Below are 24,248 nucleotides of genomic sequence, written 5' to 3' on the forward strand. Positions count from 1 at the left end.
TCCCAAATAGGTAACCAAACTACATCAAATCCCAAAAAATCCTATGTCATTATCTCTATCTTGGAACCAGCTTTCCGATGCTTTTTTTTGGATCTCAACAAGACCCCCATATGCTCAAGATATGGTGAAAAATTTGATAGGGCTCCTGAAAATGCAAGAAAAAATTATTTAAAAAATTATATATATATATATATATATATATATATATCCAAAAAAAACCACTGCTCAAAGCGGTGATGGCAGGGTGGAGGGTCAGAGCCATTGCAACAGAGTTGTTGGAAAAGCTGCTAAGTGGTGACTGCTAGCAGAAACCATAGTGGTGTCGTGCCTGTAGCAGTGGAAAAACCACTCTTTTCAATTTTTTTGCAATTTTTTGATAAAATATCTACCTCAAAGTGCATGTAGGAGGTTGTACAACCTTCTAGGCAAATGTTTTTTTCTGTCCAAATCAACATTGTCCAAAATGGATGAACTTTATATGAAAACGAGGGTTTTGATGCCTTCTAGATCCAACCATAAGGTCTGTTTGGACTCAAAGTGCTTCAAAAATTAGAGACTGCCCTATTTTCATAAGAAATACCTAAAAAAACTCTAGATCTGATCTATCAAAACCTCATTCTCCTTTTTCTCTAAATACTGAATAAGCTACAATAGATTTGGCTCTAATACCATGAAGAAGTTGATAAACAATCAACCCCACAGCTCCCAAGAATCACTTGCATGCAAACACCTATCACAGAAGAGAGAAGCAAAAAGCTATGGAGGCTAAAATTGCTAGATCCATAGATGAGACATTCTTGATGAGCAAAAAGATATTGCTAATATCAACAATGAAATAATCTTAATTCTCAATGAATGTTTGCAATGAGAGATTTTCCTTATAAAGGATATTGAAACCCTAAAAGGGTGTAACCTAGGTTGCATCAAAATAATTAATTATTAGATGCCTAAAGTTTAGCTTAAGTAGACTAGAGTTAATTAGAAAATATCTAATTACTCTAGTAATTGATCCACAAAAATATGATAGACATGACTTATCTTAGTTGGTGATTCATTTTTTATCTCATGACCTAGCATTCAAACCAATCATCTCATGACATGTGGAAACCTCTTGTCTTATCAGGATCCCTTTTGTAATGGTTATAGTGTATGGGACACATGTCATCATATTGTTATGTTTCCAAGGTTAAAAATCTTGCATCTTTTCATAGTGACATAATGACAACCTTGAATTAATCCTCAATCTAACAGTTGAGAAGAAATAGACTTAACTTACCCCAAGTGGGCCACACCCTCCATGTGTCATATGGTCTCTATGTCACTTTGACTAAAGATCATGCATTTTGGAACATCGACATAGTGACCACCCTTGATTAATATTTGATTTGATGGATGTGAAAGTATTATACCTTTTGAACTACATTGGCCCACAAGGATACGTGTCAACTCATTGCTATACCACCTTGGCTAAACAACTTAAACCATCTTATAATGACATAACGATGTTTGTTGATCTTTGATCCAATCAATGGTCAAGGAAAAACTTTGAAAAATGATTGACTTTGGCAAAAAGGCAAATCATTATCAAACACATGTCACTTAAAATGACCTCAACCCTTTTGGATACTTTCCAATTTATTGGTCCTACCTTGGACATGTGTCAAAAGGTCACTATTTCACTATGGTTAATTAACCTTCATCATTTGATTGTGGCATAACAACATCTAGAGATCTCCATCTAAATCAACGACTAATATTACTCTTTGTTATTACTGCATTTGGATCACTCAAACTGGTCCCACCTATTCCATGTGGTTTGTTGTCATTATGTTGCCAAAATTAAAAATATTGCAAGTCTCCTTATGATATATGTCAACCATCAATCTTTGTGAGATCTATAGTGGTGTTGATTTCAAGTGTCCTAACAATGGCTAGGCTCTACTGACAAGTGGCATGATTTCATTATGTCACCTTACTTAAAATTCATACAACTATCTAATGCGACATAGCGATGGTCATAGATCTTGAAGAGATCTGATGGATGAGAAGATGTGCACGACTCTTGCACCTTTTTTGGTCCCACATGATAGATGCCACTTCGTTGTTATGTCACTTTGGTTAAAACCATAATATATTTTCATAGTGACATAACGACAACCCTTGATCTTGAGGAAGATCAAGGGTCATCACATCAACTCACAACTTGAGCTAAAAAAGGTAATTTAATCAAGATATAGGGTAATCATGATAAAACCATAGGTTGAAAAGAGTCATGAGTTAGGGAAATAGCCAAATTCTATGAAAGATTTCAAAATAACAAAGAAAAACCCTACAGAATAAAAAGTTAAAATGGTACTAGGGTTTTTCAAAGCATTTCACATTAGTACTTAGGGTTCAATTCAAATTTCTTTCCTTGGCAAAGGATACAACTAAATTTTCTCAAAAATATTGTAGAAATTTGTGAGAAAATAAGGGCACAAATAATGAACTAGGTTTTTTCAAGGGAAAATTTACCCATGAAAAATGAAAACCTTAATCGCTCAAAAAAATAAACTAGATTTTCACAACAAATTATTAGGAATTCAAGCTAGGTGAAAATATAGGCCAACAGAATTGTCATATATTATGAGGGTGTTTTGATCAAGGGAATTTTTTGCAAGCTTTTTTTAAAGTTTTGGCAACAAAGGAAAATAGAAGAAGTTGAAAATAATTGTTCATTGTCGAGGAGGAGGAATATGCTATGCAAAAACAATGATGCTTGGATAAAGCACTTGAAAGGAAATCCTTATTACTAAATATAAATTTGAAATGAAAAATACAAATTTTTAATACTAATATATATGACAAAATTTTCTAGTTTTTGAAACATTGTATATATATAACTATTTTTAATTTAGATGCATTATAGTAGATAAAACTTGGAAAATAATTTTAAATTTAAAATAAAATAAAATAAAATATTATTTTTGAAATATTTGTGTCATCAATTTTAAATAGAAAATATCTTTGAGATTAATTTTAATAATTTATATATTGTTATATTAAGTATTATATTATTTTTGAAATATTTTGTGTCTTTAATTTTTGAACTTTAGAAACAGTATGGTTTAATAAATAGAATTTAGAAAAAAAAATTGTATTGAAAAATAAAATATAAAATCTATAGTTTTTAGATTTGCAATTGCATCTAAAATGTTTATTATTTTTTTAATTGATTTTTTTATTTTATTAAAACTTATTTTGAGGTGAAGGAAGTATTTTCTTATATTAAATTACATTTTAAAATAAGAAAGCTTACCAACAAATGAAAAAAAAAGAAAAAAGAGTAAGGTTGCCAAACATCAACATATAAACAACCTTCTCCTTTTTATTATAATAAAAAATAGTAACAAAATATTTTAATTATTTATACATTAATTTTTAATAGTACTATGTTATATGTAAGAAAACATACAAAAAAAAAAATATTGTTAAGTCTATGAAATTAGGCATTTATAAAAAAACATGTATTTATAGGATGGCAAAGACATCTTGTAAGAATTGTTGAAGTAAGGATTTGAGAGAGAAAAAGATGATCCTAGAGGAAATGTTTGGCCTTTTTTCCAAATTCACCATCAAAGTGATTCATGCGGCAACTACGACCGTACATTTCCCAAAGGATAACTAGGATGATCTGAACGAAGAGGACTCCAAATTACTATTCAGGTTCCTGGTGGAAGATTGGGTGAATTTCCTTCTTAAGGGGAAAGGAGATGATAAGGCTAATTAGTGCCATGGCCCTCTTCTAGTTTTATGTGGTTTTGATTTTTTTTTGGTGGATATTTGACTTAGTCTATTTTAAGGCACTTTTGCCTTTGTTTAAAAACTCTTTATATTTAATCGATGTTGGTAATGATTATCTTTTTTGAATGTCGAGGAGTTATTTTTTTTCGTGATATGTTTTTGATGTGCTAAGTTAGGGTAGGGGGTGTTTCTATTAGTTTGGTAATCTGCTGGTTATCAGCCAGCTTTACTTTTGTAAGGGCCAGCCCCCTTGTTTTGGCTACTTAATATTTCAAAAACATCAAATGATTAAGCTATTAAGTTTCTCCAATGATTAAGCTATTAAGTATGTGAATAATTGGTTTTTATTTTCCATTTGACTTGAAAAATGAGGAGCGATAGAGGAGACAGAGGAGGTTCTCGTGCATGAATAGGTATAGTGGCAAGTTCAGGTGCAGGTTCAGGTAATTTTATATTTTCTTTAGGTGAAGATGGCAAGGAGGGTGAAACTGTACACAATTTAGGGTTTCAAGGCTTTGAACACATTTTCTTTTCCACCACCATTATGCAACCCACACATATTTCTCCCTGGGTAAAAGTACAAAGTTGCGTCACCTTTCAGGTTGACTTATAAGAATGATTGAATTTGAATATTTCTATCCAAAAATCAATTTTGTTAAAACATATAATTTAGATCAATTTATTCTAGCTAAGTTATATATGGTCTCACACTTTTCCTATTGGAAATGACTATTAAATGCATGTTTTATACTAGTTTGTATCCAATTACTAAAGAACTAAAATTATTTTAGAAAAGTGGTGTTTCTATAACTCTTACTATTTTTTATAATATTTTTTTTTAATAACATATAAAAACCATTTTATAGAGCTTAAAGTCAAGAATATTATCATATAGAGTTTAGAGTGTTTTAATTAGATATAGTACATTGTAATTAAAAAATTCTACAAGCACATATTCTAACACTAAAAAAATGTCAGTTTTGAGAAAGAAAAAAATATTAAATCATATCAAAAAAATTCAAAAATTATATAACGTTCTAGAGGAGAGAGTCCTCTTCTAGAATGTATAATTTTTCTCTTGGTTAAAATAGATTTGTTTTGAAAAATATGGCAGGAGATGAAAACTATCAATTTTAGGTGAGTTGAAATTTGAATAATTATAAAAGAGAAAATATAGGTCTAAAGCTGATTTTTATTTTTTATTGTTCTAGCTATATATGATATCTATAACATAGTTTGAGATCAAAAGGAAATTAATTTGTTTCCCTATAGTTTTGTGGTGGGAACTAGACCCCCAATTTTTAGCATTTTTTAGTAGCTAAAAAATTGTCTTTAAAAATTAAGAAAATTTATCAATTCTTATTCCAAATAATTATTAAAAACTATAATCCTAAACTTCATCCATTTCTAGACATTTCATTAGTTTACTTCATTGTAAAATTCAAAATAATAATACCAATTTTATGTCATTGAAGGTGAACAATTATACTTTTGTTAGCCTTTTCCTTTATAATTGAAGGTGACCTGGTTTTTCAATGATGTTCCTTTAAAAAAAAATCCTTTAAATGGTAAGAGGGTTGTTCAGAGTGTGGAGTCGATATTTTGGGGTAAGGTAGTTGTTCAACCTGCAAAACCATTTTTTGTTAACCCTCATTTCCATGACCATTACAAAACAATCCCAAACCCTATAGTTTGATCTTTTCCAAATCAGACCCCTCATCATTTCCTTACAAAGGGGAATAATAATTCCTCCACTTTTGAGAAAGGGGAATCCTCTAAGTAGGCTTCAGATCATCCTCCACCTTTAGGGAAAGAAATAAATATTTCAAATAAGAAATGGGTCAAAGACATGCTTCTTTAGCATAAGGAAGATAGGTTTGAAAATGGCTACCTCTAGTATGGATTTCAAGAGCAACCAATTTCTAATATTTGTGATAATATGATGGGAATAAATTAGGGCATGAACCTCCTGCTAAGCCTTTGAAGCCAATCAACACTCGAGAACCCTTCAAACCAATCAAAGTTCAAAAAATTTGGTAAAAGAAGTTGCCTCATGCTCATGAGCATCAGTTTTCAATTATGCTCTCGCCCCATATGTTGCAACATTCAATTGGTTTTCTTCGTCAAACTGGAATCATCACTAAATTTGCTAATATTTGACTTATTTTCTCCCATATCAAAGATTGGGATTTTTCCACTTGATCTCGCTTAAACGATATTTTTTATATAGATCAAGATTCAATATATTTCATTGCTATTTTTAAGTCCAAAGAATCTAGGGATTCTATCCACAAGCAAAAAGGTTGGTTTTGTCTTGGCTCTGGCCTTTTCACCATGATCTAGGTCCCAAATTTTAAGTTTTAGCCAATAGACATCCAATTCTTCCCTTTTTGGATTTCCCTTCCCTTTTTACCCCTTGAATAAAGAGACCCACAGATTATTAAAATGTTTTCTAACAAGCTAGGCATCTTTATCAAACATGATCTTATTCCTTTCGAGTGCCCTCATTTAGAGGTTAGAGTTTGCCTTCTTTTAGATTCTTGCAAACCTCAACCAAAGAATTTGGTGATTAAGTCTCGGTGGGGTACTTGGAATCAGTTCATTAAGGTTCAAGATGTCACTATAGTCAATAAGTTTTAGCATAAATTAGGGAATTTTAACACTCAATGCCAAGATACCACTCAAGATAATACAGAATTTTGTGTAGATCACAACTCAGATCCATTATTATGCTTTCATAAGACTTCTCAACGGCATCATTCAGATCATAATGTTGATAATTCCCTAAACATTATTCAAATATCTAGTGCTACAAAGGTCTCAAATCAATTTTTGCAATTACCCCTATCTATCTGGCTAAAATTCATATTTGCTTTCAAAGGCTTTGAGATTTCTCAAGATTTTTTAATGCAAAATCTACAAAAGTTTGATAATAGGAGGTTATGTTAGAAAGACCTCATTTCTTCCAATCTAGGGTTTGGGACTTCTCCATCTCAAATATTTCATCAGAAGGTCCAAAAGATTAGTGATCATATTGTGTCTGATATTGCGACATCCATCATTTATGAAATTTCTCAGGAAGAAGTTCTCCCAATAGGCAGTCATAACTCCAACATTGAGGAGCTCCTTAAACAATCCCAATATTGGAATAGTATGAAATTTCCAAAAACCAAAAAGACATGTCACATTTCAGAAGATTTAGATCATAACCTTGACACAATGAAGGAGTTACAATTAATGGATCCTTCTTCTAGCAATGAGGATGCATCAGGTATGGAAATTTTTTTTTATTAGAATGATCAAATTATGCCAGTTTTAGAATGTGCAGAAACTAGTAATGAGGATGCTTTAGGTATAGAATTTTTTTATATATTAGAATGACCAAATTATGTCAAATTCAAAATGTGTAGACACTATTATTAGCATGCTTGATTCTTCAAATTTATTAAACTCCATTGATTCAGAGGATACCACTTCCTTGACACTTTTTGATCATCATCAAACACATTCTATTCATCATAATCCTACCAAATGTTTGTTGACCCACAAGACTCCTAAATCTAGAGGCAAACCAAAAGGAGATAAGATTAAAAATGAAATAGCAATAGGCATTCAAACAACTTTGGATGGCACTTTCATCATTTCCAAGCCTGTGACAAGAACAAGAAGTTCTCCTTGTCCGCAATGAAGATCAACTCTTGGAATGTCAGAGACATTAATGCCTTAGACAAAAGGTCTAGAATTAGGAAGTTGATTTATTCCATGAAGGAAGATATTTTTATGATTTAGGAAACCAAGCTATCTCAAAATTCATATGATAGTACAATTTCCAAATGGTCAAATTGGTCCTCAATTCACTCTTCGGGAATAGGTGCTTTTGGAGGTCTTGCAGTTCTTTGGAACCCCCAAACCATTCAAGGTCATCCCATTTAGGAAGATTCCAATTGGAAAATATTTCAAATGAGAAACTTTGATATCTCTTTCTTTATGGTAAATGGTAATGGCCCTTCTTCAATGCAAGACAAGTTAAAAGCCTAGACAAGCATTTCTCGTGTGATCCAATCTCTAGACTCCTCAAATGTTATTGTGGGAGGTGATTTTAATGCTATTTTGGATCATTCTAAAAAATTTGGTGGGATCTACCTACCAATTAAAATAATTCAAGATTTTTCATACTTTTTAGATAACAACAATCTTATAGATGTTATTCCCTTATAGGGCTCCTTCACTTGGACTAATAAGAGAGCTAGATTTGCACAAATTGTTGTTTGGTTGGACAGATTTCTCATCTCTCAAGAATGGAAACTCCAAAAATATCAATTTGAATCAAAAAATTTAGCTTCTCTAGGGTCACATCATTTTCCTATTTCTCTTTCTCTTATCCAGAGATTTGATGGGGATAAGAAACAACACTTCTCTTCTTTCAAGTTTGAAAGAATCTGGCTTCGACACCCACACTTTCTTCCTCTAATAAAACAATGGTGGGTAAGTGTTCCATTTGTCCAAGGTTCCAAGATGTTTCAATTTGCAAACAAATTAAAGTACATAAAGGCTCTTATTAAACAATGGAATCATTATGAGTTCAAAATGTTTTTAAGCAGAAAGAAGTAGTCAAGTCATAGTTGAATGATATATACACATTTATCATTGAACATGACATGGACAATGACACTTATGAACAACAAAAACATCTTCAGCTTGAATGGGAGGAATTGTGCAACAGAGAGGAAGAGCATTGGAGATAGAAATCAAGAGAACTTTGGCTTCAACAAGGTGACTTTCATGCTTTAGCCAAACAAAAAAGTGTTGCCAAAACCACATTTCAAATTCAAAATGCAAAGATGAGAGCTACCCTTCCTAATGCATAAAGTATTTAAGATGAAGGAGTCAAATTCTTCAAAAACTTATTATCTCCAAATGAATATCCAATGCTACTGGATGCTCAAGTGATTTACTCGAGGTAATTCCTCCAATGATTTCTCATGGAGATAATTTAAAACTTATGGCTCCATTTACTTTAAAGAGATTCAAAAGGTTGTTTTCTCATTTCCTTATGATAAGGCTTTGGGTCCAGATGGTTTTACCGCCTTGTTCTTTCAAACTTGTTGGGATATTGTTGGGTGGGACCTGTTTGCTGCTATTGAAGAATCTAGAAAGACTAGATCCATGCTAAAATTCTTCAACAACACTAATCTTGCATTAATCCCTAAAATTAAAGTGCCTAAAACTTTTGTATATTTCTAGCCCATTTCTTTGTGTAATTTGACATATAAAATTATCACAAAGGTCATTTACATGAGATTAAAAAATCTTATTTTGAATATTATATCCCTTGAATAAGGAGGTTTTGTTCTGGGTCAAGAAACCACGGAAGGTGCTTTGGTTGCCCTTGAAGTTCTACATTCTATCAATACTTCCCACTTACCATCTTTTGTGGTAAAAATTGACATGATGAAAGCATATGACTGGGTATGCTGGTCCTTCCTTTTTCAAGTACTTCAAAAAATGGGGTTTGCAAAATGCTAGTGCAAATGGATTAAAGCATGCATTTTGGGAGATTGGTTCTTAGTTATCATTAATGGGAAAGATTTGGGCTTCTTTTCCTCTTCACAAGGTGTCCATCAAGGTGACCCACTATCCCCAATCCTTTTCATCATAATAGCTAAAGCTCTCAGTATGACTATTAAGCATCATAACATGTTAGGGGATTGGCATGGTGTCAAGATTTAGGATACCACTTTATCAGTTATGCATTCTCTATTTGCAGATGATACATTACTCTTTGGTAGATCACAGGTCTTAGAGACAAGACATATTAAACATACTTTGCAACTATATTTGGAGGTTTAAAGGTAGAAAATCAACCCTAAGAAATCAAAAATATTTCTTTTTAACACAAACAAAGTTATTTCAAATAAAATTGTGAGAATTCTGGGCTTTCAAGAGGATTCTCTTCTTGCAAAATACCTGGTCATTCCTTTCTTCATGAGATCTAATAAGATTAGTTACTGGTCTTCAGTCATTGAAAGAATCAAAAGGAGAGTGGTTGCTTAGAAATCTTGATGGATTTCTTTATCAGGTAGAATTATGCTTATCAAATTAGTACTTTTAGCTATACCAAATTATTATTTGGTTGTACTTAAAGCTCCTCCTTCGATCTTAATTCAGATTCAAAAACTAATTAGAGGATTTCTTTGGATGAGTAATATGATAGATGATAAGAAGATTCCACTTATCTCTCTACAAGATATGGCTTATACCCCTACTATAGGTGGTGCAGGTGTTCATGATCTGTCAAAAAGAAATGAGGCATTTGGAGGCAAGCTAATTTGGAAAATGTATAAAAAGCCTCAAACCACATGGTGCCAAATTATGCAGTAGAAATATCTAGATAATAGCGAGCCATCTAGGATATTCTCCATCCTCGATCCCCCAAAGGGATCCATTGTTTGGGATTTTATGGTCTCTTCTAGAGACATTCTATTGAAATATGTGACATGGGAGCTCAATAGATGAGATAAGATTAGTTTTTGGAGAGATCTATGGAATGGTTAGCCACCATTAATAAACTTGTCTGATGTTCATAATATTATATCAGCTATAGAGGCCTTGTGGGGTCAACAAGTCATCCAAAACATTTTTGCAATTTGTTTATTCACTAGAAAAATCATATGGAAGGACCCAAACCTCTTACCATTAGTTGTTCAAGACAAATCTATCCTTCCGTCTATTCTTCTTGATAGGTAGGCCTTTCATTCTAATTTTGAAGACAAGTTGAGATGGGCTCCAATTAAGGATGGTAATTACTCAATCAAAGAGGGATATAAGCTCATTCAGAGAATTGCTTCAGCCAAGACCCCATCACGTGCATATTCATTTTGTTGGAATAATGTTGTACTACCAAAAGTTGGATGTTTTTCTTGGCTTACAATCAAGAAAAGGATTCTAACTAGTGATAGGTTAGAACGACTTAACATTGCTTTGGCTTTCAAATGTGTGCTTTGTAATGAAGAAATAGAGACAGGTGATCATCTATTTGTAAGATGTCTAATGTCATATAAATATTGGATGTTTGTACTAAAAAATTTAAGCTTTTTTATACCACTCCCAAATAACTTATGGGACATTTTTCAAGCTTGGTCAAGTTTACATCATAGGGCCTTGTTTTTAGGACTTTGGAAGTGTGCCTCAGCTATAGTCCTATGGGTTGTTTGGTCAGAAACAAACAAGAGGATTTTTTGGAAAGAATTAGTCTCCTTAGACAAGTTGCTGGAAGGCATTGAAAGATCAATTGCAGAGGTTACGAATGTGAGTCTTAGCCATTGCAAGGTCAATCCTATTTTCACTTTGTGTGATAGCATGATGCTTAGAGAATGGAAAACATTAGTAATTCTAATAGGTTGGGGATCAACAAATTTAGCACAGCCTAAAGTCGATCGAGCGTTAGTTCATTGGCTTTCTCCTAACATAGGGTCCGCAAAGCTCAATTTTGATGGGGCTTCTAGAGGCAATCCCAAAAAATTAGGGCTAGGTGCTTGTATTAGAAATTGTAATGGTTTCATCTTAGCAATCACGGTGGCCCTAATTCTGAACAGAACAAATAATATTGCAAAAGCTCAAGCTCTGCTTGTTGGTCTTGCCCTAGTAAAAAGGGGGTAGTTTCATAGAGTTCATATTGAAGGTGATTGACAAGTAATCATCAACGCCTATATTAAGAGATAAATTTTCAATTGGAAGCTTTTGTATATTTTGCAACAGATATGGATTCTTATGGATCAATGTCAGGAGGTCTACATATCTCACACTCTAAGAGAGGGGAATAAAGTTGCCAATTGTCTCTCAAACCTAGGGTGTAATGGAATTACCATTTCAACATTACAACGGAGTCATTTTATTAACAAATACATCAAACTAAAAATATTAATCAATGCTGATATTGATAAATGTTAATGTTAAATTAAATGGCTTTGCAATACACATGGCACCAGAGTAGTCGATTCAATATTTTCACATGCTTAAGAGTATGTTTTATTAATCCTTGCTCTCTTAGGGCCATCATCCTTGTACTTCACACATCATTTTTGCAAATGTGTTTTGGTTTCGATGGAAACTTCTTTAGTACTATTCACATGGCAGCTAGTACCTCATATCTTTCGTGCGTGTTATGGGAGATTTTTCTTTATTCTTCTCAAAATTAGTATTCATGAAAAGGACCCTTATTTATGGTTTCATTTCTTCTATTTACTGGGTTTGCCATTTCATCTGGTCTCAGGATGTCGCTTCCATATGATGCCTACGTTAAATGCGACTCTTGCTATCAGTATCATAAATCTATTCTCCCTAAAAAATTTAGAATATGGCTTCAACCATCATTGGACAAAGATGCTCTTCCTCATCCTTTGGATGATGCTACCCTGGATACAATGTTCTCTATGCATTCTTCTTCTACTCGACGAGCAATTCATATTGTAATTGGGGAGGAGTTTTTTTCTTCACCATCAAGCCAAGTGTTGTTCCCTTCAAATTTGGTTTCAATTTTTCTGTCCAATGCTATGGACTTACTCCAGTCAACCTCACAATTAGAAATTATTGCAATCAAAGTGGTTCATTCAAAATTTTGGGTAGAAAAAAATTTGAAATGGGCAATGCAGAATTACAATTTGTGGGCTAGAAATGCCTTGGTGGGTGGCTTGTGTACACGATCACAACTCTTGTAGAAACACGAGGCTATGGCCTCCTTCGAGGTGCTGCAAAAGTCCTTTGAAAAGCACAAACTACATTTTATGATGAAGATATTACAAGTAACAACAAGAGCACTGGGACACCAATTGGAGAAGGGTGTAAAGAAAATGGGTTTTGCTTTGCTGGATATTTTGGGGTTGCCGATCAGCAATGTTTAGGCTATGAATGCTCAAATGATGGTGATGTCGGCCTCCCAAATTAGGTCTAATTGTGGACCAATTGTATGCCCTGAAAACCTGACTTCCATTGTACATAGTTCAAGTATTCCTACCGCATAAGAAATTGGATGGTATTCCCAATCTGACAAAGCCAGAGCACTAGTTTAGGAGCCACCTGCCACATGTTCTACAAATAATGTTGCTATTGGTTCGGGCTCGGGATGGGTGGTTGCTCCATTTCCATGTTCAAATTTCAGATGGGCCTATTCTCTACAAACTGGTATGACCTTGACTTTTGTTGATGGCACCTCATGTGAGGATATGGAGGAATGATAGTTTTAAGTTTCTTTTCAATTTTGTGAAAAATTTCTTTGTTAAAAGGCATGCCTTTAAAAGTTTGTATTTTTGGTTGGGTTTGGGACCTTCATGCCTGATAGTTGAAATGTTTTTGAATTCATAAAAATTTGACAAATTTTGAATTTTGGTGGGAATATCTCCTCTCTTTGTATTTCAGACTATGTTCATTGATATCATATGTTGTAAATATCAATGTTTGACATTTGTACATATTGCGACGATGTTGGACTTTCTTATTGGTTCTTTCCCAGTTGAGCACTTGAACCAATTTATATATATATTCAGTGGTTTGTCTACTTTTGCCCAAAAAAAAAAAAAAAGTTTCTCCAATCCATAAGAATAATGCTTAAGCTTATGAATTAAGATTGATGTTAAAAATCTACACACAATCAAACGGAAAAATCTTAATCATTAATATCAAAGGATTTCATCTATCTTTAAAATGAGGAAGAAAAGAAAAGTAGACTTAAAATGATTGACTTGAAGATAAATGAAACTCACTTCTATTATTATTGTAGTTACAAATGAAATAATTAGCCTTTCACTATTCTGCACATACATATTTTAGATTCAATATGTTATTACAAATATAACTCTAGATATTACTCTTCCATATGAAGATCAAATTTATTCAAAAAGACTAAATTTGTATATTGTTTGATTATACAAAATATTATAATTATTTTATTTTATGTTCAACTAAAGAGAATGACTGCATTTTATAAATATAAAATAATATTTGAAGACATAGTTTTAAACAAATTGATACATAGTTTTAAAAAAATTGATTCAAGCATCGGTCATGTCGAAATGTTTTGTTGATTGTGAGAACTATGTAAAATTTATAGGGACGTATTTGGCGTGAGGATATGAATCTTTCCGTGACTGATTATGTAAAAGCTTAAAAAAAGATTTAGTATCAAGCGTGTATCCCTGATTTTTTTCAAATTGATTTAATATTCTAACCGTGTTCCATAGATATCATCACACTAATCATATATGTTTGGCGGGTTCTTATAATATACTTTTGTTTAGTTCATTGGATGCAAGACGTAGTCCAAACAAACATGACCAAGGCATCCCTAGGGAATCAATATTAACAAAAGAATTTTGATCTAATAAATTCCTGTGGAGAGTCTCATTGGCATTGGCACTATATAGAGATAGAGATAGATAAGAGACCTGTAGAATAGTTTATTGTGGTCTTTAATTTTGCTATTGTAAAAGAAGTATTTTTAAAAGTATTAAAGGATTCTAAAATGATAAATATGTAATTTTAAGATTTTATATTAAATATAAAAAAAATTATTTAAATATTTAATAAAATGTAGGTCTTAGATTGAATTGGTTAAGAATTAAGGTTTATGGTATCTTTAAGTAATCTTCATAAATAATTATTTGATTTTAAAATAATTATTATGTACTATTAAAAAATAGAAAATCTCAAAAGTATTTATACAAAAGAATTTGTGAAAAGATTTGAATCAAAATTTTGAGTTTTTAATAATTTCTTCAAAAATGTTTAAAAATTGTTATTCAACCAAATTTTCTTTTATTTTATAGCTCCTTAGATGTAAGGATTAATAATATTGAAAAATATCTTGAAAAATTTGTTGAATTACAAAAGTTATTTTATACTAGATCAATCCCTTAATTAGTAGATTTTTACAATCATAAATAAAAATTAAAAAACTTCAAATCTTAATCATACAAATATTGTAAATCAATATAATATAAATTCTAATTCATTTTGATACTTCAAAGAAAAATATTATATAATGGTTCTTTTTAACTAAATATAAACTTATCTTAATATACATGTTTATTAATTTATAATTATAATATTGATTATTAATTTATTATTATTTTTAAGATTTATTATTAATATGTGTTAATCACGAGTAGATTCAAACCCAAGACCTCTCTGATGAGAGGCTTGCAATTTACCGATGTGTTGTAGGTTCTTGCCTAAGTGTATTTTATACTTATTCTAAGTAGAGATAGTAATTATTATTAAAAATAATTAAGTTGATAGGCTTTGTTTAGGAACTTTGTTGGGCAAAAGATTTTTTCTTGTGAGAAAAATTGTTATTCCTTTTTATAATTTTTCCTATTTTTTAAAGAAATTAGCAATTAATTTTAAAATTGAAAATAGAAGTTAATCTTAAATTCAATATTTTTTTTATATGATCAATGATTTTGTTTTTAATTTTAGTTTGATTTTCAAAATTGATTTAAGTTTAAGTTTTTAAGTTATTATTATTTTTATTGATAATAATAAATTTTATTGATAAAATGTAAAAACCTTACATAGCAAAAAGTCACACCATGGCAAACTGTATCAACCTCGAACTAGGCACATGACATTGATAAATAGTAACCCCACATACCCTAACTACAAAATTACACAAAGATAGACCAAAAAGCATGAGACACGACCAGACTAAGCCACAAATCTAAAACACAACCACCCAACTTCACCAAAACCACCTTGTCACCTCCGCTCGTGATAAATTAGGGAAAACATCCCCACCATGAGCCTCCTTCACTACCAAAACACCACTCCTCCCTCCACCACCTAATCGCTCATCCAACAATGACACATCCATCACAACATTGCTACCACTCCCCACCATGGACACAACCCCACCAACCAAACCACCACCATGACCACGACTAACCTCACACAACTGATGTTTTGTCAAAGGCCACACATCCTTCCCAAATGGAGAAAAAGACTTGATCAAAATATTTTTTCTCTTCTTCCCTCAGCCAACAACTCCCTCTAGACTCTCCTTTTCTTATGAATGTAGAAAATCCAACAATAGGCACCACCCCTTGTGCACTTTCTCCAAGTGCACCACCTCAAGGCTTATAGACAACCATACCACCAACAACTATAACTCACGATCACCCTATTAGTCATTGTGCTAAAAGATCAACTAGTTGACACTCAATACAACCACATGACTTATAGAGGACACAAGAGGTTGTTAAATCATGTCATGAATCCTGCAAGGGACATTGGCCCACTTCCAAAAATTTCCCTCACAATATCACTTGTTATGGCTTGCATGGATCCAAACCTATGACTAAGCTCGAATACTTCTTGTTAGATGTCGATGCCAAACAACCTTCTTGGATGTAGCCCCATGTGTAGGCCGATGTCGACTTCATCTCTGCCCACAATGTTTTCCACCCAAGAAGTCCACTATGTTTCCATACAAGCCCTAGACATCATTTAGTTTAGCTTCCAAATTTCCCTTAGCATCTTCACTGTGATCGACCCAATAAAGGCCAAAAATTGGCCTGTCATACCCAACGAAAACTTTTCCTCCATCACCACTTGAGCACACTTCACCTCACTTAGAAGTCAACACTATAAATGGAACACATCACAACAACACCACCCATTTGTAACAAAAACCTCTGAAGATTCTAGAAATAGAACCCTAATGGAGGAATCATCACAATCTAGCATTGAATCACATGTCACACTGAATGCATAGATGTGATCCCAACCAAAAGGTATGATCCACTTGCTTCCTAGAGACAATCCCTACCTCTACTTTGATAAACTTACAGTACTGCCAAATCTAACAAAGAGTCGTTTGCCAGACTCTCCATCTAATCATGCCACCAAATCTGAGTTTGATTCATCTATAGACCTAAAGTCCTCAAACAACACAAATCTCTCTTCTAAAGACCTTGCCACCCCAACATTTGAAAGCTTGTCCACTAAAGTGTAACCTAGAATTCATCTAGTTCTTCTAACAAAGCACAAATTTGTCTCATGTGTTTATTCAAGTACCACACATCCAATTAAGTGTTGATAATATGATTAACCACAATATGAGAATCTCCTTCCAACTGGAGCTTTTGAACTCCCAAATTGATGCCCATTTGACCTTCTATTTCTGTCAAACATTTTGCCATGTTGTTAGTTCCATCTTCTATGCATTTGGCCCCTATGGTCAATATGTTGTCAACCTCATCGCAAGAAACAACACCCACACTCAAAGGACTTGGGTTGCCATTAGAGGCCCCATCAAAGTTAATCTTAATCCACCTAATGTTAGGTGGATAATACTTATCCCTTTTGACAACCCCTGCCTAAGGATTAATCCTTTGAGGCCCATTAACAAACCTATTTTAATTAATTTTTTAAATTACTCTATTTTTTCAATTTAAATATTGATTTAAAGTTTTTATAACTTATTTAGTGAATAGAATATTTGTGAGAGGATGTAAATTGTTTGGTTTCAATTTTTTCTAATCTTTTTATTTGTATTTCTGATATTAAATTTTCACAATATTTTTCAAAATCCAGTCATTTATATAAATAAATAATATTTCTTAGTCTATTATAAAAATTATTTTACTTATATTGAAAATTATTTATAGTTTTATCAAGAACCTATTTGCTTATTGTTCCAAGTACAAAAACATGCAACTGGTAGTATATAATAACATGCAAATTTTATTTTAATTTTAAATGATTATTGAAGTACACACAAGTAAAGATAGGGTTCAATTGATTACTTTGTCTTGATTTAAAAAATTTATATGTACATTTATAATAATATATGTAATTATTTGTAAAGATGTATTTTAAGATTTTTTTGTGAATTTAAAAATTAATTGATATTGATATTATTTATATTTTAATAGGTAAAGTAGAGAACAACTATTTCTATCATTTACAAAGCTTGTCATAAGATAAGGCAAAACAATTTCAAGTAGACAAAAAATAATAGAAAGATAATAAATCAAAAGAGAGAAGTACAAGTGCAACCAAGTTATCTAAACAAGTACAAACTAATGAAAGAGATGGGATCCCTCTTAGACAATACTATGTCTAGACGAGTTGGCCTCTCACCCAAAATGTAAACATGACTCTTGAAAACTAATTTGGGAAGACCTTTTTTCCTCCTTACCATAGTTTAAAAGATTACATACATGTTTTCTATAGCAAGTCAAGTCGTGATATACTCTTAGGATCCAATTGTGTAGCTTTTGAGTTAAACTTGTTGACCACGTTTCATGAATAATGGTTCACAATAACTCATCTATCATGAAAATTAATAAAACACTTAGCACTCATTACATCTATGTGATGCTCATAGAGGTGAAAGATTGTGACCTCCTAGGAAGCCTAATGCTTACCAATGTGAGTATCACCTAGGCCTACAATTTGCTGAAGTGTTTCATTTAGTCTCATGAGAGATTGTTCTTGTGAACCATGACTCATGAAACATGGGTCAATGAGCTTGACTCAAAAACTACACAAATAAAACTTGATAGCAATATCATAGTCCAAGAGACAGTCTTTTGATTTTTTTGAATAAGTGAAAGTAAGGAAATTTTTCCATAATGAATATATTAACATGCAAAACAAGAGTAATAAAATGTGAGGTGAAAGATGACCTTCCACCACAATAGTAATCTGATACAAGTAGGGAGGTGTTCTACATGTTCTTCTTACAAACTCTTCCACTTGGCTTCTTCCAAGCATTACCATACATATCACAATTAGTCCCTAGGGACTCTCCCAAGGCTAGAGACTAGGTGGTTGGCCTTTTCCTCAAGCCACACTCACCTCTTCCAAGTATCTCTACCTATATCTTCACAAATACCAACAACTACCCCTCTCGCTACACAACACCTCTGCTCCCTTACACCCTACAAGATCTTTCACAAACTCCACACCCTTAAATACTTCCAAGTGCTTAACTAATCACAAACAACGTGGTTTCAAATAGTCATAAGGTTCCATACACCTCAGTGGGATCCAAACATCAATCCTAACAAACTGACCTAATGAGTGCTCTTCCTTGGAGCTTTATCTTGGGGTTTTAAAGCAAGAAATCAAAATCTTTCAAAACAAATGCTAAAAATAAAAGAGGATTCAGATACCCAATACTAAGCTATACTAAACTCCAAAATCTTAGGTTTCCAACTATTCATTAAGGCATTCAAACTATAGGCCCTAATTGAGGCTAATAGGCCTAAAAGACACACTCATACTTCAACCTCACAAAACCCTCAAGGAACTTGCACCAATGAACTTGAAAACATCTTTACCTTATCAAAAGATTCCAACCTTCCAACCTTTGGGCTCTTAGCCATTGTGGAGATAAGTGATCTTTCAAACCGTAGCCTTAATGAGGGTTTCATTCAAGAAACTAACTTCAAACCTCCACAATCTTGCTTTCCCAACTCCTCCAATGGACTCTTCAACATCCCATGAGTGAATGCAAACCTTCAAGCATACATGCAGAATCTAGGCAAGCCTTTGTCACATTTTCTTGAGTGTCGATTCACTGTATTTTACATGCAACAAGAAATACTTAAGGATTCTAGTTCATTCCTTTATAGGAATTAGGGTTATGGTGCAGACCCATGAGAGGGCAATCTCAAATGACAACAAAAACCTTTTAAAACCTTCACTAACTCCACACAATGAGAACATGCAGCCATTGTGGCACTTCTCTCTAAAATGTACATATTTATTGTCTATATAGCGAGTAGCAAGACCTTGGCAATAACCCATTGATACTAGGTACCTATTTAACATCATAATTAGTTCTAGCATTCATTTCCCTATATATGAAGCTTAAGAATCATCACACCCATGAAAGAAGGGAGAAGGTACCAGGACTACATTCAAATACTAGTACATAATCATATTTCACAAAAAAAGAAAAACATTGATTTTATTATTCAAAAACGACACACTATACCCTTCACTTTTCTTCTCTACCTCTCATTCTCTGTCCTCTACATGATATTGCATTGCTTATGTAATAGAATGACCTTTCACATCCCCAAAGAGTTTGTCCAAGATGGTTGACCTTCCATCTTCTAAAAACTGTTATGTTGCAAAATGTTGTTAGCAACATTTTACATTTTTTTTGCATTTTGGAATTTTATGCTAAGTTACATGCCTACTTGGCACCTTAAATAGGTCCAAAGGCTTATAATGAATATTTTGACACTACATTTTACTCAATCTATGGCTTTGCATGGCATTTTCCACTTTTAGGGTCTTTGACTCACTTTGACCAACAGTGACTAAACATAACCTTGGTCTACATGACCTTAATTGAACACATAATTACATGAATTGAAATAACTCAAAACATACTAACTATGATCCTAAACTCAATGGAGATGGTCATGGTGTTCTTGCACCATAGTCTAGCACTATTATGAAGCTAAGGCAAATTGGGCTATAAGATTAGGGTACAAGATTCTCCAATGTAAGTTTCAAAGGACACATCAAAGATGTGCTAGAAATTGAAGACATTTCATCATCATCATAAGATAAATCATCCAACAAAAAATCCTAAAACATAAGTTTGTTACAAAGTATATGAGAACCATATCCATACATAAAAGTAAATATTTAACTCTTAAGGTTTTCATGTTAACGTACAAGAATCAACCTAAATTGATTTCTTCATCTATTACTTTCATTGGCATTTGTCTAGTTCATAGTCTTGAACCTTCAAAATGAAGAAAATGTGTTTAATTAGTGAAATTAGTGAGACACAATTTCAAGTTGGTTCTTAAATAAATAAATAAAAACACAATAGAGTGTATGGCTATAAATTTCTAGCTATATGGAAAATAGAATTGTAATGGTCCACAAAAATGTGATAGTAGTAAGATGGTATGGCATTTCAAATATGACCCTTTCATGAGATCAAGATCCATCTAGACATGGTGATGAGTCCTTGTGTACAAGAACTTCTAGCTCTCTACAATCTTAATGTGACTGTGTTAGGAATTCTCTTGAATTAGTTGCATATATTAGATTCAAGGAATCAGAGGGGAAGAAATATAATTCATGATATATTATAGATGTAATCTATTTAAGCATAGGTTGTATAAGTTTGTGTATCTTAAATAGGTGATGCAAAAAAGAAAGACATCTCAAATTGTAAATGAAAGTCATATAGATTAAGATAATTTTAGAGGACTATCATTTATTGAACCAATATACTTATTAATGAGTAAAATAAGATAATCTTATCAGATAAGATCAATCATATTGATACATATAATATAAAAAAGATATTATTTATTAATGTATACAGCTTTTAAAAATGTAATCTTTTAAAAAGATCCTTCCAATGAACTCAAAATCAAATAATTAAATAAAAATTGCCATGACGTGTACAGATTAGTTTTTATATAATAGTTGCATTATGATTTTTTTAATGTACGAGTTATATTATTTTATGGACGGCTAATGATTATAGCTCCCTTTTACTCTTATATTAATGATATTTGTAGAAATAATGTTTTAAAATATTACTTTAAACATTATTCATGTCGAAATGTATGTCGATTATGTGGGAACAATGTATTTGGACTATGCATTTAAAGCTTTCACTGATTGTATGTATAAAAGTTAAATACTGTTTTACGCGGATTTAATATTCTAAATATATTTCATGGGGATCATCACTTCAATCATATATGGTTGGCGGGATCTGATAATATACCTTTGTCTATTTTGCGCCCAACATTTGGAATTTTAGCACAAATTATATGCTGGAATAAACTAGTTCAAACGAACATAACAAAGAGGCGTCTCCAAGGGAATCAACTTTCACAAAACAAGTTGTCTAATAATGTGTAAATTTTAATATAATTTGTAAGTTTGCAGCTGTGGAGTCAATTTTCTAAGTATTAAAGGTTTGCAAATTAATTAGTGAAATGTTGTATTTTTTCAAGGTTTATATTAAAGATATAAAGTTGTTTAATTATTTTTATAAATATAAATGTATCTTACATAATCCTATTGTTTTTCTTCTCTCCAATTTGATATTTGATAATGATGCTTTCTAACATTATTTATCACTAGTAGATATAAATTTTAATTTTAAATAAAGTGATATATCCTTCATGATATAATATATAGAAGATATAAAGAACAAAAATTACAATTGAGCTACATAGATCCCAAAAAATTATAGAATCATATTCCCTTCCATTAAAAAAAAATTGATTATTGTAAGGAATTGTCTAGTTTTGGTTCTATGATATAATATATAGAAGATATAAAGAACAAAAATTACAATTGAGCTACATAGATCCTAAAAAATTATAGAATCATATTCCCTTCTATTAAAAAAAAATTGATTATTGTAAGGAATTGTCTAGTTTTGGTTCTATTGAATGAAAAACATGAGAAAGAGAAAGAATAAGAGAAGAATAAGGTAGCTTTCTATTTATGATTTGAGTCCTTTGTTCATTCCCACATAAAAAATATGGAGAAAATTTTTAATTAATAATTATTAAAATTAAAAATTAATTAATTTAAAATATATACAATATTAATTTAAAAAAAATTTTAAAAATTAATTAATTTTTTTTTTTTGGATAGATTAAACTAAATAATTATATTAATAAAATAATGTAAATCCAATTAAAGCTCAACTTTGATGGAGCTTCTAGAGGAAATCCAAAAAAATCAGGGCTCAGTGCATGTATTAGAGATTGCAAAGGAATAGTTTTGGCTCTTACCACTTATTCACTTCCTAATGGTACAAATAATATGGCAGAGGCTCATGCCTTCTTTGCAAGGATAATTCTGGCTAAAAAGGGTGGATTTCTTCGATTGCACATAGAAGGAGACTCTCAAGTAATAATCAAATGCTTGCATTAATAGGCAAAAAATTTCGTGGAAACTTAAATACATTCTCCTTCAGATCTGGAAATTACTAGATTATTTTGATGACGTATGTTTTTCACACACACTTCAAGAAGGCAACAAAGTGGCAGATCTTCTTTTGAATATTAGGTGCAAAGGTACAATGATTTCGACATTTCATCTGGATCAATTCATCGCACAAAATGAATTACTTCATAATTTGATTACATGTGAATTGGTGGGTAGCCATTAGTAAGCTAAGGTATTCGGGTTTGTGAGGTCATTATTGGTTGTGCAAATGATATCATAGCATAGTAGATATTGTTTATTTGCAACCGCCATTCTCTTTACCCAATGTGCATCCGCTTGAGTTTGAAGTCAATGTTGGGATGTGTGACGATGTTTGTATGATTCAGGGAGCCTGTTGCAATGGATGAGTAAGCATTTCACATGGCTTCATAGGTGTCAAACTAACCTTCAAAACTCCTACATTTAATTCGTATAAGGTTGCACTAAATTCACTTAATTTAGCATATCTTTCAGCAATCTAAAAGTACATGTTTTCTCCTTAAGTATGCTAGCCTCAATAGATGAATATTGCTTTAAATTGAGATGTCGTCTCTTGTAGATGAGTGTGCTAAGTGTGATTCCTGCAATAAGTTTCATTGGGCAATTATGCCAAAAAATTATAAGATATGGATTCAACCTCTCCTGGATGAAAATGTTTTGCCATCACTTGTGGATGATGTTGCTCTCGAGGTGATGTTCATAGTCGATTCACCTTCAATTCATTGTGCAATCTAACATGTTATAGGGGAAGAAAAAATTATCTCTCTAACTGTTAAGCATTTTACATATCCTTCGAATTTGGTGTCTATCTTTTTGTCAAATTTCATGGATCTTTTGCAGTCAGTCCATCTTTTGGAGATCCTTGCTCTAAAAGTCGTCAAACAACAATATTGGGAGGACAACAAGCTCAATATTACAATGCAACACTATGATCTTTGGGTTGGTAATGCTTTAGTGGGGGGTCTATTCACAAGGTCTCAGCTTCTTAGGAAGCATGAGTTCATGGTTATTTTCAATGTGCTCCAAAGATCCATTGAGAAGAAAAGTTCTTGGGTTATGAAATCTACCCTACAAGTTGTCATTCGTGCCCATGGTTATCAATTGGAAGAGAGAGTTTAGAAAACAAGGCATGCCTTGTTTGATTTTCTGACCCTTCTGAACAATCTTTATCTAGCTTGGCCCCCACACAGTCCTCCGGAGTGGTCACCTTCGGTTTCATGTGAAAATGTGCAGGCTTGACAAGATATTGAGTTGTAGAATGTACATGTGCCCCTTGACACAACAAATGTCTTTGCTTTGGGAGGTTCTTTTGGTTGGGATGTGCTTGCTCATGAGGATAACACTTCTAATTGGGGCTTGGGTGGTGTGATGTTCAGGTTGGATGGGTGCTTGCCAACAATGGCTAACACTGATAGTGGTTGCAGAAATGATTCTGGGTTAATGGGTGGACATGGTCTCACTGCTGAGTCTGAATT

This window comes from Cupressus sempervirens, chromosome 4 (genome assembly GCF_028749045.1).
Source record: "Cupressus sempervirens isolate cs-2001-9-10 chromosome 4, ASM2874904v1, whole genome shotgun sequence".
In the NCBI taxonomy this organism is placed as follows: Eukaryota; Viridiplantae; Streptophyta; class Pinopsida; order Cupressales; family Cupressaceae; genus Cupressus; species Cupressus sempervirens.